A 12,671-nucleotide genomic window follows, 5' to 3' on the forward strand; every position below is an offset into this window, starting at 1 on the left:
GTCGACGGGGCAGCCGATGGTGCTGGCTGTGCTGCGATGGGCTGGTTGGCGACTGCGTCAGTATGTTGTACCGAGATCTTTCGACCAACTTGCGAGAGCAGAGCTCCAGGTCTGCTTAGATATCTCAGAAGCCTCCACCAAATGCGATGATGTTTATTCGAACAGAGGAGTCGCAACTAGGTCGTGACGGAAAATGGGCCAACGGCAAGACTGGCAAAGGCGGCACAGGTTCTCGCGCAATCACCGCACAGGGTTTTTTGTTCTCTTCTGAAGGCGCATACGCGTTTGTGCGTATGCTTCACTACAAAAAGAAAGAAACTTGGAATAAAAAGATAACTTGTCGTGCGCATTAGGAAAATCTGTGACCTTTGCGAACGCACCTGATGCGCTACCAACTGCGCTGCTATGGGAGTTAGCTCCCCGTCACTTCATGGAGTATATATGTGCATTAAGCGCAGGAATGTTAATCAGGCTGCCTGCTTGTAGTAACATCACATGCTACTTGATGCCAATAAAAAAGTTTCTCAAACTGGCCATCATGGCAACAAGTGGGGCTGACTGATCCTCCAATGATTAGGTACACATATATACCGCACAAAGCGGAAGAGGTGATAGGTGCTGTGGTAGCACAGTTGGCAGAGCACCACACGCTTTATTAGTAGATCGCAGGTTCTTTTTCTTGCAGAGACAAGTTAGCTTTTTTTCCACTTTTCTTTCTTGACAATTACATTACAATTACTTTCAATATCTCCTATACTTCTTTGCCAGCATTATGCGTCTGTTAGTTCTCAGAAAATCTGCAGGTCACATGAGGTGGCTATGGTATGCCCTCCCACCTAAATACACGTACATGAACACACGGACAACTGATTAAAAACAAGTCACACACCGCTAAGAATTATGACATTCACTGTTTCAGATTCATGAATAAAAAGAACTATAAATTCAAAGGTTCGTTGTCTTTGCTGAACACATTAGAGTGAGAACTAACAGACCATGATGCCAAACAAACAATAGGGGATGTTATCAAAAATACGTGTAACAATATTGTGAAAAATGAACGAAAAGATAATAATAGACTCACGTTTTTGAACCATTGCATTGACATTACTTTTTATAACATCCTTATATTTTCCTTGGTAATGTCGTCTGTTAATTCTCATGAGAAGTGGTGAGTAGGCCGATAAAGGAAGGATAACGCATTGATACTTCTTTTGAAAACCAAATAGTGTGAGGACCTTAAAAGAGAGGAAGCTGCTTTGAGTATGACCAGAATATTTAGTTGAAGTGAAGAGAAAAGTAAACACATTTTTACCAGCCTCTCTAACACATTGTGAGACATTGAAGTGCATGCTGCCAGTAATGTTAAGTACCATTTTTTTGTCAAACTATGCACGACAGCACGTGTAGTTAGGGTGGTGATAGTGATGCATATATCCAGCACGTCACAAGCTGCGTTTACACCTACGGTGGCATATTTTGAAAATAAACCTGCTGTATAGTGAGAAAAAATTTAGTGCAGTATGATTTTATTCAAATCAAGGTATACCGACTGGGTAAGCACGCTATTTGCATAAACCAAAAAGGCCTAAAGCGATTCACGTATTATAACTTTGTTAACAATTTCAGCAATACAGGGCAAAGTGACAATAGTTCGATAAACCCCTCTCATTATAACATGCATGACAAGCACCACACCATATATTTTATAATGCATGTAATGTCGAGATTACTAGACTGTCTATTGACCTTTTAGAAGCAGGGTATCAACTTCATGTTCAAGGGGCAAAATCTTAGCCTTTTCGAGAGCTTTTTTGTTTTTAATTTCTGAATTTCAGATATCACTACAACTTATTATAGTGAACAGATCTTGTTTACCCATTGAAACCTAGTTCTGTACATAACTGCTATAAATGATGCCAAACGACATCCAAGTATTTTTTTTAAATTTCAAGCAAATGTGTGCTACGACTTCAGAATAGTTCCCTAATCAACAATCACAACTGCAGCAGCGCAGCTAGCCATGGGTGCCCAAAAAGTTGTCAGAAACAATCCCTTCTCCCCTTTAAGCCTCTTGGAGATGTTCAGCTCCTCAGTGTTGACCTTACAACATTTTTTTAAATACGTGTTTGTGTGCCCACTGCTCAAGCTCATTGCACAGTGAAGAGGAGCGCATGGCAAGAAAAAACAAGCCAATCAATGAAACAAGGTGGAAAAAAGTAAAATAGGCGATGACCTTATTTGTATCATGCAATGTGTACATACCCATTGCGACAGCATATAGAAAATGTATCACGGCTATGCATCCATTGTTGAGTCATACACAGCTGGAACACCGCGACTTCATTTCAACCTTGTATTGGTTTAGGATCTCCTTATAGTGGAAAGCTAGTAATATCTGCATATGTTGGACACTTAATAAGACACAGTGATATGTGATATAATAATCTCATTTAAATTGCTCGTGATATGGCTTTATTGTATATGTGGCCACAATTAACTCTGGTTGCAAAGCAACATGGCACAGCCTAAACAGACGTCACTGACCCCTCCAATCTGGACTTGCATTTGCTACTTGCCCATTACCATCACAGCCAAAAATAAACATTTCTATCAGCTAAGTGCCAGCTTATGCTAAGGACAAAGTATGACGGGTGTTTTATCAGTATTGATATCAGGTTTCGTAGTTATTATTTGATAAGATATTGAACAGGTAATGCTGTCAAAGCATCAAGACACTAATATAAAGTAAAAAGAAGTGTCTCTTTGAAAATAACAGGCCACACAGTGGAAGGTAAATATTTGATATACTTAGAATGTAAGAAACGCACAAGACGTGCTGCCATATTGTTTTCCCTGTGTTGCAACCTGCTTGCTTTACTCACCCAACGCATCTTCAAAGATGCCGTGAAAACACCTAGCAGGTGATGCAACATGGATGAACACATGTCCAAGGATTCCACTATTGATATTGGCTAAGCAGCCCTACAGCCTCCAAAGTCCGGCAACCAATTTGTAAGACAAATATAATTCTACCCAGTGTTTTTGGTTTACAGACATACATGCAAGACGCATAACCTCTCTATAGGAAGCTTGCATGATGTTGTGCTGGGTAGCAAAAGGGATGCCAATAGCAAGTAAGCTTCCCGGCCCGCCACTTCTTTCTTTCCGTTCTTAAAGATTAATCAATTCATCGTTATTTGAATGTTGCCTCCAATGTGAAGTGATACTGGCAGTGCGGTGATAAATCGGAATGTAATTCAAACATATTAAAATGAGTGGCAAATAAGCATACAATAGCCTTTTGTGAGCTGTTCAAGAAAACAGCATGAATTTTGCTAAAACCCGTTTTCATAAACACCAATCATTTCGATATTCAAAGTTCAGATCATTACGGCAAAGAAACCAGATTCATGTTTAATTAATGATTACTTGTAATGTACTGATATGAATCAACTAACTGAATATGAAACAATAAAATTTTGCTTGAGCATTTAGTATTGTTAACACTGTCATGCTTGTCAGCTGCATCTTCTCCAAAACAGCGTGAAGCTGGGCTAGTTTCTATGGATGAGCAGTATTAAACAGCGCAAAGTAACAACTAGAAAAACAAAGAAAGAACAATATGGAACAAGCACAGACTCCCAACTGTATAATGTATTGCACAAAAGTTCGCCTGAATATTATCAGTCAGACAACGCGCGCAAGTGAACGTCCAGTTGGAAATGAACAAGGTACGGAATCAACAATGCCCGGCTTTTTTAACTGCATCCTCAATCATATGAAGTATGCAGCAATAGGCCTTTACCGGGGTACATCACAGCATGATGTCACTGGCACACGTTAAAGGTGTGGCTGGCAAAACACTCTCGCTGGTGGCTCAGCGTGGTACATTTGTGCGGTGTTTGGGGCAAGTTTTCATTTTGAAAGCTTAAACTTCACGTTACAATGGCGACATTTGCTGTGTCAGCAAACATCCTATTGATTTATTGGTATGTGTGGTTTAACGTGCCAAAACCACTATATAATTTTGAGAAATGCCGTAGTGAAGGGCTCCGAAAATTTTGACTACCTGGGGAACTTTAACGTGCACCCAAATCTGAGCATATGAGCCTACAACATTTCCGCCTCCACCGGAGGTGCAGCCGCTGCAGCCAGGATTCAAACCCACGACCTGCGGGTCAGCAGCCAAGTACCTTAGCCACTAGACCACCGCGGCGGGTCGTCAGCAAACATCTAGTCGTGTAGTAAACTGTGGGGGAAAATATTCACCACGCTGGCTGTTTATCTTGAAGAAGTAAACACACGTGGCGGGCCGTGTGAAGAACAACACCATCGTCCTCAAAATTTTGCACTTTTGATTGTAGCATGCAGTGTATAGAAAGGTATCAAGAATATTGGTTCAACTGAGAATAATGTGCATGATGTGTGCAGTGGGAACAACACTGCGTCTCGTTTGAGAAGATGTTAGCACTCATGACAATGACCGGTTGTCAAACAAATTTGATTCTACATTTACTCAAGGTGAATGTGCACTTGACGCGATGTACTGTGAGTGGTTCAAACTCAGTGTTTGCGCTGAGTGCAGAAAAGAAATTGCATGGTCCTGGGCTGAAAGCTACCATAGCTGAAGCTGCATGTAGGCCTCACCGCTACAAGTGCGCAAACTCAACAAAGGTATCACTCGTTTTATCGGAGGCCTCTTATATCTTCATGTAATAAGCAGACATTCTTGTATCACACATACCCAGTATCTTTACCACTCTATATTCATGAAGTGACGATGCACACTGCAAGATTGTGTATTAGGTCTCAAGAGAGCAATGTAAGTATGCGAGTAGGTTGTAGGTGTCAGATGCAGCGATGTTACTGCGCAAAAAATTAGGTATATATTTAGGCTGTAGACTTTAAATCACATGCATTTCAGTGGGCTATGAGGAACGTCACCGACAAATTCGCTTTCATTTTCACAGTGATTTTTTAACCTCAGCCTGACACACGACAAAAAGTGTTTTCTTGCTTTTGTTTCTTTTTCTCATTTATTTTCGATCCGAATGTTGCGACGAGAGTGAGAATCTTGTACGTTACTTACAGCACAGCAGGTTAAAACCTGGATGCAGCCAATGCTGTGCATGCCTAAAACTGCAGTGCACATGTCGCAACGAAAATTGAGTACGTTTAAATTCATATCAAGCCAATATTTCTAAAAACTTCTGTCGCCGTCAACAGCAGAACATTCACTTTCGAGGATGAATAATTTTTTTGGTAACGGCTGTCCCCAACAACGAGCAAATCACCACATCTTAACCTAAAAAAATATGCAACATACGCGGGGACCCTTCCTATTAATGGCGTTAAAAAAACAACAATTCGTCTAAATGTCTGTCTGAGCAATGCATATACACGCAGCCCTGCTATGCAGAAAGGTCCCACTGGCGGATTTTTTCGGCCAACCAGCCCCTGCACCGAGGGAAGGAATGGTGGGCGCAGTGCTCGAAGTAACATCAAACCGTTTGCAAATAGGGAGAGGTCTCTTAATTCGGCAACAATTCGCACAATACATTTTTCAGATGACACAGTGTACTCGTATTACAGTGATCATACTGATGTACCCAAGTAATGCAGAATGTTATCCCAACGTTGAATGAAAGCGCCCAGATGTCAGTCAGCAACGTTGCCTAAACGTGCTTAACGTCCCCCTTTTTTGATCACATAACGTTGCTTGTAACATTCAGGACAATATGGCAACGTCCAGGATCACATTTTCAGCATCACGGGAATAATTTCGCAACATAGCAGCAACGTAATGTCATCATGCCAGCAACGTGATGCCAACACACCAACAACATGATGGCAGATACCACCAACGTGATGTCAACATTGCTGTGTGACATGTTGACTTTCATGCGACATGCTCAAAGAATATATACTACTGCATGTGCGTTAATGATAAAAGACATGTTGACTTCTTACGGGAACCACCCCGAAGCCTCTGGCTAAAAAAACCACTCTGGTATGGTGTGAAAAATTGTATTAATATTGTCCATGCACAGAAACTGTTTCCTAACAGCACTTTATCAACACATTTGTACATGCATAAACAAGTGGTGTCTGAACAGCGGAGCTATAAAAATTTCAAAACACACTTGTGCGTGTCTGTGAGACCAAAAACACACTTTCCAAATTCCAAAGCTTCCAACACTAGTGATATACATCTTGCATTTTTTAGAGCATTAAAAGATGGGGTTTTGCTCCTTGTAAGCATCGACTACAAAAGTGAGCATGTGTTGAGGGTGTCGTATTTTTATATGCAGAATTACAGCAACCATGAGGACATGCAGTCACACAGCCTAGGCAGGAAAGAACATGCCGAAGTGCCTGAATACCATATGAAAGGAAAAAAAGAAGACATTTATTTATAAACATCACAAATGTCTTATTTATTTTTTGTTGTCACAGAGCAAGACATGAATGGGAGTGTGACAAAAGGCATTTTGAGCATTCTGCAATAAATACGAACAAGGCACGTTGCAAGTTTCTTTTATACACTGTCAACTGCTGGGTCGTAAAAACAAATACAGGTGCGAAAAGAAAACACAACTTCTTTATACAATTTTAAAAAAGTTTCACGAAAAAGCTTTCATCTTTAGTATTTACAATATCAGTGAGAAAGTGAATAGGCATGGAAGAAGACACTAATAAAACTGCTATGTGTTAAATACATAGAATGACAGGAATATCACAGGCAGCCTTGGCCTTGTTGGTAATTTTCCAACAGTGATGGGTGCAATGTATACAATGATGATCGCCACTGCTGTTGACTGCCTATGTCATGATTTCATGAACAGAGACATTATAGCAGCATTGAAAAACTGGCACATCCAAATCAGGTGCAGCTTGCTTTGATAGAGCTTACAAGTTTCAAAACAACAACTTGCTTTTACCAAAACAGAAAGAACAAGAACTTGTTTTCACCAAAACAGAAAAACCTGCCGATATCTGGGTAGCAAAACATGTTGCACATCAAAAAAAGCTTATCAGTTTGAAAGCAACTGAACTTCATGATGACTGCCTGACACACATTCCGTGAAAACCAGCTGATTAAATCAGGCCGACTGATTACATTAAAAACGCCTTTGAAAGTTAAGGTAGCTGACACACGGTCAGAAAAAGCGAAACGCGATCAGTGGAGCAACTGCTCAGTGTAATACGCACAAGACAGTGATTTCTCAGCCACAACCAAAGAAGAAATATTGATCACAAAACGAATACACAAGACATGCAACTATTTTGTGTTCAGTTCATTACCAAGTTGTTGTCCTTTTGTCCATTGGATGATTAAACTGCGTTGACACAATTATTCTTGTTCATTAGGTCCAGATTTTATTATTTGTATCTAGAGGTGAGCTCAAGGTATCTTTAGATTGTTATGCACTGCTCTGCATAACTGTCTAGTATTTTTCATTTACGCATTTTTTGCGTTGTGTGTGCCACTAATTTTAGCAATTGAACTTTTTTTGGAAACGCAGTGAATGCAGCTTCCAAGTTGATACTTTGTAGCGAGTGGTTATGCGCATCTTTGGAAAAGTGGCGAAGTACTCTCACTTGTTTGCGGAAGTCGTTAGGAAAAAAGTTGATTTTTTGAAGGTATTCAGAACGAGTATTATGACCGAGTACCCTATTTCTCACAAAACTATAACACCAAAATTGTCAGTTACGGACACACATACAATCATAATTGTGGGCACAGGAACAGCAGCAGGCACGGGAAATGCAATCTTTTTGAGCAGAATTACAAATGGTTACCAACCTGCATCATCATCAGAGAAGCAACTAACAGCCATACCTCCACGACTATTCACATGCCCAGTGGAGTTCACAGATGCACACTGAGCAGCATGTTGAAGTTGCCAGTCTTTGCTCGAGACTTTGCCAATGTGGTTTGACTTTAGTGAATAAGCTCGCCAGGACTGAGTACGTGCAAGAGGAGTGCACTGTCAACGACGTCGGCAAACAGCAATAGCCGGGTTATGGCTGTGACGACCGTGGAACAAGTCATGATGCGTGGCAATCGCTTGGCAATGAGAGTCTGCATTGTGAAGAGGAAGTGATTAGACCTACACTATTAGCTTATCAAGCAAACAAAATAATTAAAGGGGAATACTTCTTTAAAAAATATGCAGAGCATCCGCTGACAAAATCTACCTGCAACATCCTATGAAAGCTGTACCAGGACTGACAGAAAGCTATGTAATAATCAAGCAGTGAAAAAACACAACAGTAAGAAAACCTAAATATTGCCGAGATGACGTTTCTGAAGCTTTATTGAGCTGAATCATTGGCTCTTTACTCAATAATGATGGCAAAAAATCAACAATTCGAGCTTATTTACGGTCCTATTTCAACTCTTCAGCTCAAACTCATTCAGTCTACCTAGTTATTTTCAGGGTGGCAATGTTCGATGAGTTATTCATTAAAAATTATGCACAAATGAAATTGTTAGTTCTTTAAAATTGCCATATAATATGGCGCTTACCAAGCAGATGGCCCTCACAACATAGTATTCCTTTCTGTCGCTCCTCATCAGCTACATTGATGGCAAAGTATGATGAAATTCTGTTGCTCAATTTCTCCTTCCGGCACGTGCATATGCACCTAAAACAAAATAAAGAAGTTTATCCAAAACATCAAAATAAAATTATCAGTATGCTTTTTGGTACACCACGGTATGAAGCACAGTTATAACTAAGGAGCAGATATATAATCTTCCAAAAGACAGGTCAGTTCATGATTAAATTTATACTTATACTTAACACAGCAAAATATAGCAAAAAATACATGGACGTTTTATCAAATATGCAGCTGGCATCCTCAGTATGCACGGGCACCAATTGAGCGGAGGTTACACTGTTTGCTGCTTGTCTCAAATGTCGCTTAGCATGCGGCCGCGGTTGTTGTCGCGCGCCAACCTGTCACACTAATGAATCGCGAGTCGGGAAGATTTTCCTTACCCCACTTTTGTTCCCGAGCTAGTGTTGTCTCATTACTGAAGTGAAAGGCATGTCCCGTCGTCGAGCAGTGTTCGACGAGTTTGGTCTTATAAAATCGTGGCATAGGTGGCTTTTTCAATGTCTCCTTTGTGCTCTTTGAACCCTGTTGGTCGCTTCTAGCCAATTTCATTCATGCATGTGGTGTCGCATACATCACTGATCAGCACTTGCAGTCATATTGATGGAAAACGTGGTTGGTGAATTGCAATTAGGCCATTATCTGAACAGGTTTATCAATAACACTTAGAAACACACGCAAAATGATACAACGAGTGTGTCGCGAGAAAACACAAAACTCATTTTTTCTGTACCTTACGTCGAAAGTTTCTCACACTCTGTTCAAATAGCACTTCGTCCACTGGTAATTATAACAATTTTCAAGCCTCATCGTACCTTGGTAAACATGCTTTCTAAGCCCAAGGACAGCACTCCTGTGAATGATCAAAACAGGGTTGTTTACAAGTTCCTGCGCGTAGGCTGCGACACCACCTATATTGGCAAAACCAGCGAATGATCAATACAAGTTCTTGTGCAGTGGCTGTGACACCAGTTATACTGACAAAACTGGCAGGAAGCGGTCAACGAATTTTAAAGAACACAAAGGGGACATCACAGAAACCACGCATTCTCAGATAAAACTCATCAAACACTGCTTGGAAATGGGGCGTGCCTCTGACCTTCGTAATTCGATGACCCTGGCTCAGGTACAAAAGAGAGGGAAGAGAAAGCTTTTCGAGTCGCGGTTAGACCGTCGTGACCAGCCAGCGTGCAACAACAATCATGCCTCCATCCGTATGTGTAGACACATAGGAAGCAATCAGTGAATTTGGTTACCTCCACACATTTGGTGCCAGTGAATACTGATGCCACTCACATAGGAGGCGAAATGTCTGAGTAGATTAATATTGTTTGTTTTGTAAAGTCGGAGTACACGTTATAATCACTAAGAAGCAGAGCTTTATTTTCATGTTAATTTGGCATCTGCTCACACATTTCTAGAGAAAATATGTTTATTCAAACAAAAACAAATATTTATAGACTTGCTTTCTATCTTTGCGTACATAAATCCCTCCTGAAGCAAAATAAACATTGCTACTCAGCATTCATGCCATGCGTTGGCAACCAATAATCTACCATCCCATAATTATGCTATTGCCAGTAAACTGTTCTTTTAAATTGTTATCTATGCACCTCTTTTATTTGGCTACACCGCCTGTGTTAATGAAAGAAGTGCAGCAGTTGACTACCAAAATTTTGGTTAGTAGTTACCTCAACGACTGCTGCTCACTCTATCAGAATGCTCCTTCTAAACTTAAAGCATCAAAACAAACTTGATCCAAATTCATGCATTTGCTTTAAGCGAAATTTTCCAAATTTTTAGAATCGGTTTTTCGCTCTACACTTTTTCTTATAAGATTGAAAATTTATGTACTTCCTCGTCATGAAGACACTGTATCAGTGACATCGCAGAAGCATTCCCTTGAATATCATGTTAAGCTGCAAATTCACAACAAAACATGGCTAACTCACATAAAATGCCTAGCCTTAATTCTACTGGTATACCTTGTGTTAGCAACACTTTGCCTCGTGAAAAGCAACCGAATACCTGCATTTTACGACATTTCGTTACAACATACAGTCTTTCTGACACTCAAATTACTCTAATATGCATGACTCTATATATAGCCTCTGTCGGAGCTTAAAGCACAATGAACAAAAACACGAAAAAAAGACAAAAGTATCGAAATTACATTTGAGGGCAGCTTCTGTTTTGATAAACCATTTACTTTCAGTGTTTCTCAAGATATGCCTGCATTTTTGAAACATTGCTAGCAGGCCGCAGCTGCACACCAGCCTTTGTGATGCAGCACCTTGATGGGCATGATGTCAGACGTCCCTGCAGCATGATGTCAGACGTCCTGTCCTGCTACTTCCCTTTCCCCACGTCTGCTTCGCATCGTGCACTCTTCCTTCACATGAAGTGCTAAGATCGCACCTTTTTCGGGGCTCTACTCTCCAGGCAGTAGCATTATTCACTGCCAATGCTATTCATATTCGTTCTAAAAATCCTACAGAGGAAATGTAGTGAGTTGAGAGACACGAGCGATAGCTGGCGTGGTTTGCAAACCCGTTCCCGTGGATGTTAAATGTCACCTCCTCTACTTAATCGCGTGGCCACTAGACGTGGCAGTTCGTAAAAACACCAGAGTATATGACACGTGCTCGAGCCTTCCCTTTAATAGTGGTCCCCTCTGCACATTTACTGCGGGTGTTGCGCATGGTCCGCTTGGTACTTGTGTCGCTACAAACAGACGTTATCGGGAAAACTATCTTTTACTACTTCCTGGCCATCATTTCACAAAGCCCCTTTTTGAATGCCTTGCAGTGAGCGAAAAAATGGTGATTGCATGAGCATGAATGGCGGAAGAAATTTGCCAGCCAACACATTACTAGCCCCATCCATCGATAAAGAGATGTATCGGTTACCACTTTCTTTTTCTTTCTCACATAGCTACTTGACACCTTCAAGATATGAATGGGGATCAGAGTAACATCGGTCATGATGTGGTGCAAGCGTGGTTAGCCAGCCGACAGAGGGAAACATGAGGTTAAGTAGCGCAACATCATATTTGGAGGGTGGTCTCACACTTACATACACGAAAGCAGTGCTCAGATTAAGTGAAACATATGAGTCAATTCTTTCAAGTATAAAAGGAGATCCGCTCGCACCGCAAATAATTTGTAAAACAGATGCAAATTGCACCCGCTGGTACTTGAACAACAAATCTAATGATATCATATTCAAGCAGATTTGTAATCCAAAAAGTGGGTATTTGATTTGATTAGCCTCAGGCAGTATTCAATTCAATGTGAAAGGTAATAATATTCACGCGCTCCAACGAAAAAAAATGGCATAGTACACAAAGTCGAGAAAGTTTAGAGGCCTTATCAAGCGCGAAAAGTGCCTGTCGCTGTCTCCACAAGTGCTAAAAATAATTGGTTGACATCATATATTACCAAAATTTCCGAAATCATTACGTCATCAAGTGACATCGCCGCTTGGTCTAAATTGGGCAGAACCCCGAGAAACTGACCAACCGCATGAGGTGAAGAAAGCTTTTGGCGAGGGAATACAGTCGACCGAATAGCAGAAAAAATGGCTGCTTCGGCAAATCCTCTAAGACAAACGCATATGGGATCTTGGGCGTCTTTTTGGGACAGAAAATTCACACCCCATTTGCGCACTTACTGGGCTTTCACGAATGTGACGGTAGACCTGTCAGAATCTGATCGGTTTGTGCGCATGGCACTGCAGATATTTTCATTCCAGTTTTATAACAGCAGCACAGTGGTGTGGTATACGAAGTGATCACACGAAACAATTGCTTCATTAGTGCTCACCTATGAGAGTACTTTCAGCACTAGCATGTGATATGGTTATCGCGAAAACTCACGCGCGTCTTTTTTTTAAAGTTCTAATTCTTTTATTCTTTTGTTTCAAACTTAGAACTGCCTCTACCCTCTCACACCCTTTGTGCTTTTACCATCGTGAGTGTCTGGACAGCGAGCTAGCTGATTGGTACCTTTGACTTAGCGAGTAGAAGCTGCAAAACCAGTCCG

The sequence above is a fragment of the Rhipicephalus microplus genome, chromosome 3, assembly GCF_043290135.1.
Source record: "Rhipicephalus microplus isolate Deutch F79 chromosome 3, USDA_Rmic, whole genome shotgun sequence".
NCBI classification, from domain to species: Eukaryota; Metazoa; Arthropoda; class Arachnida; order Ixodida; family Ixodidae; genus Rhipicephalus; species Rhipicephalus microplus.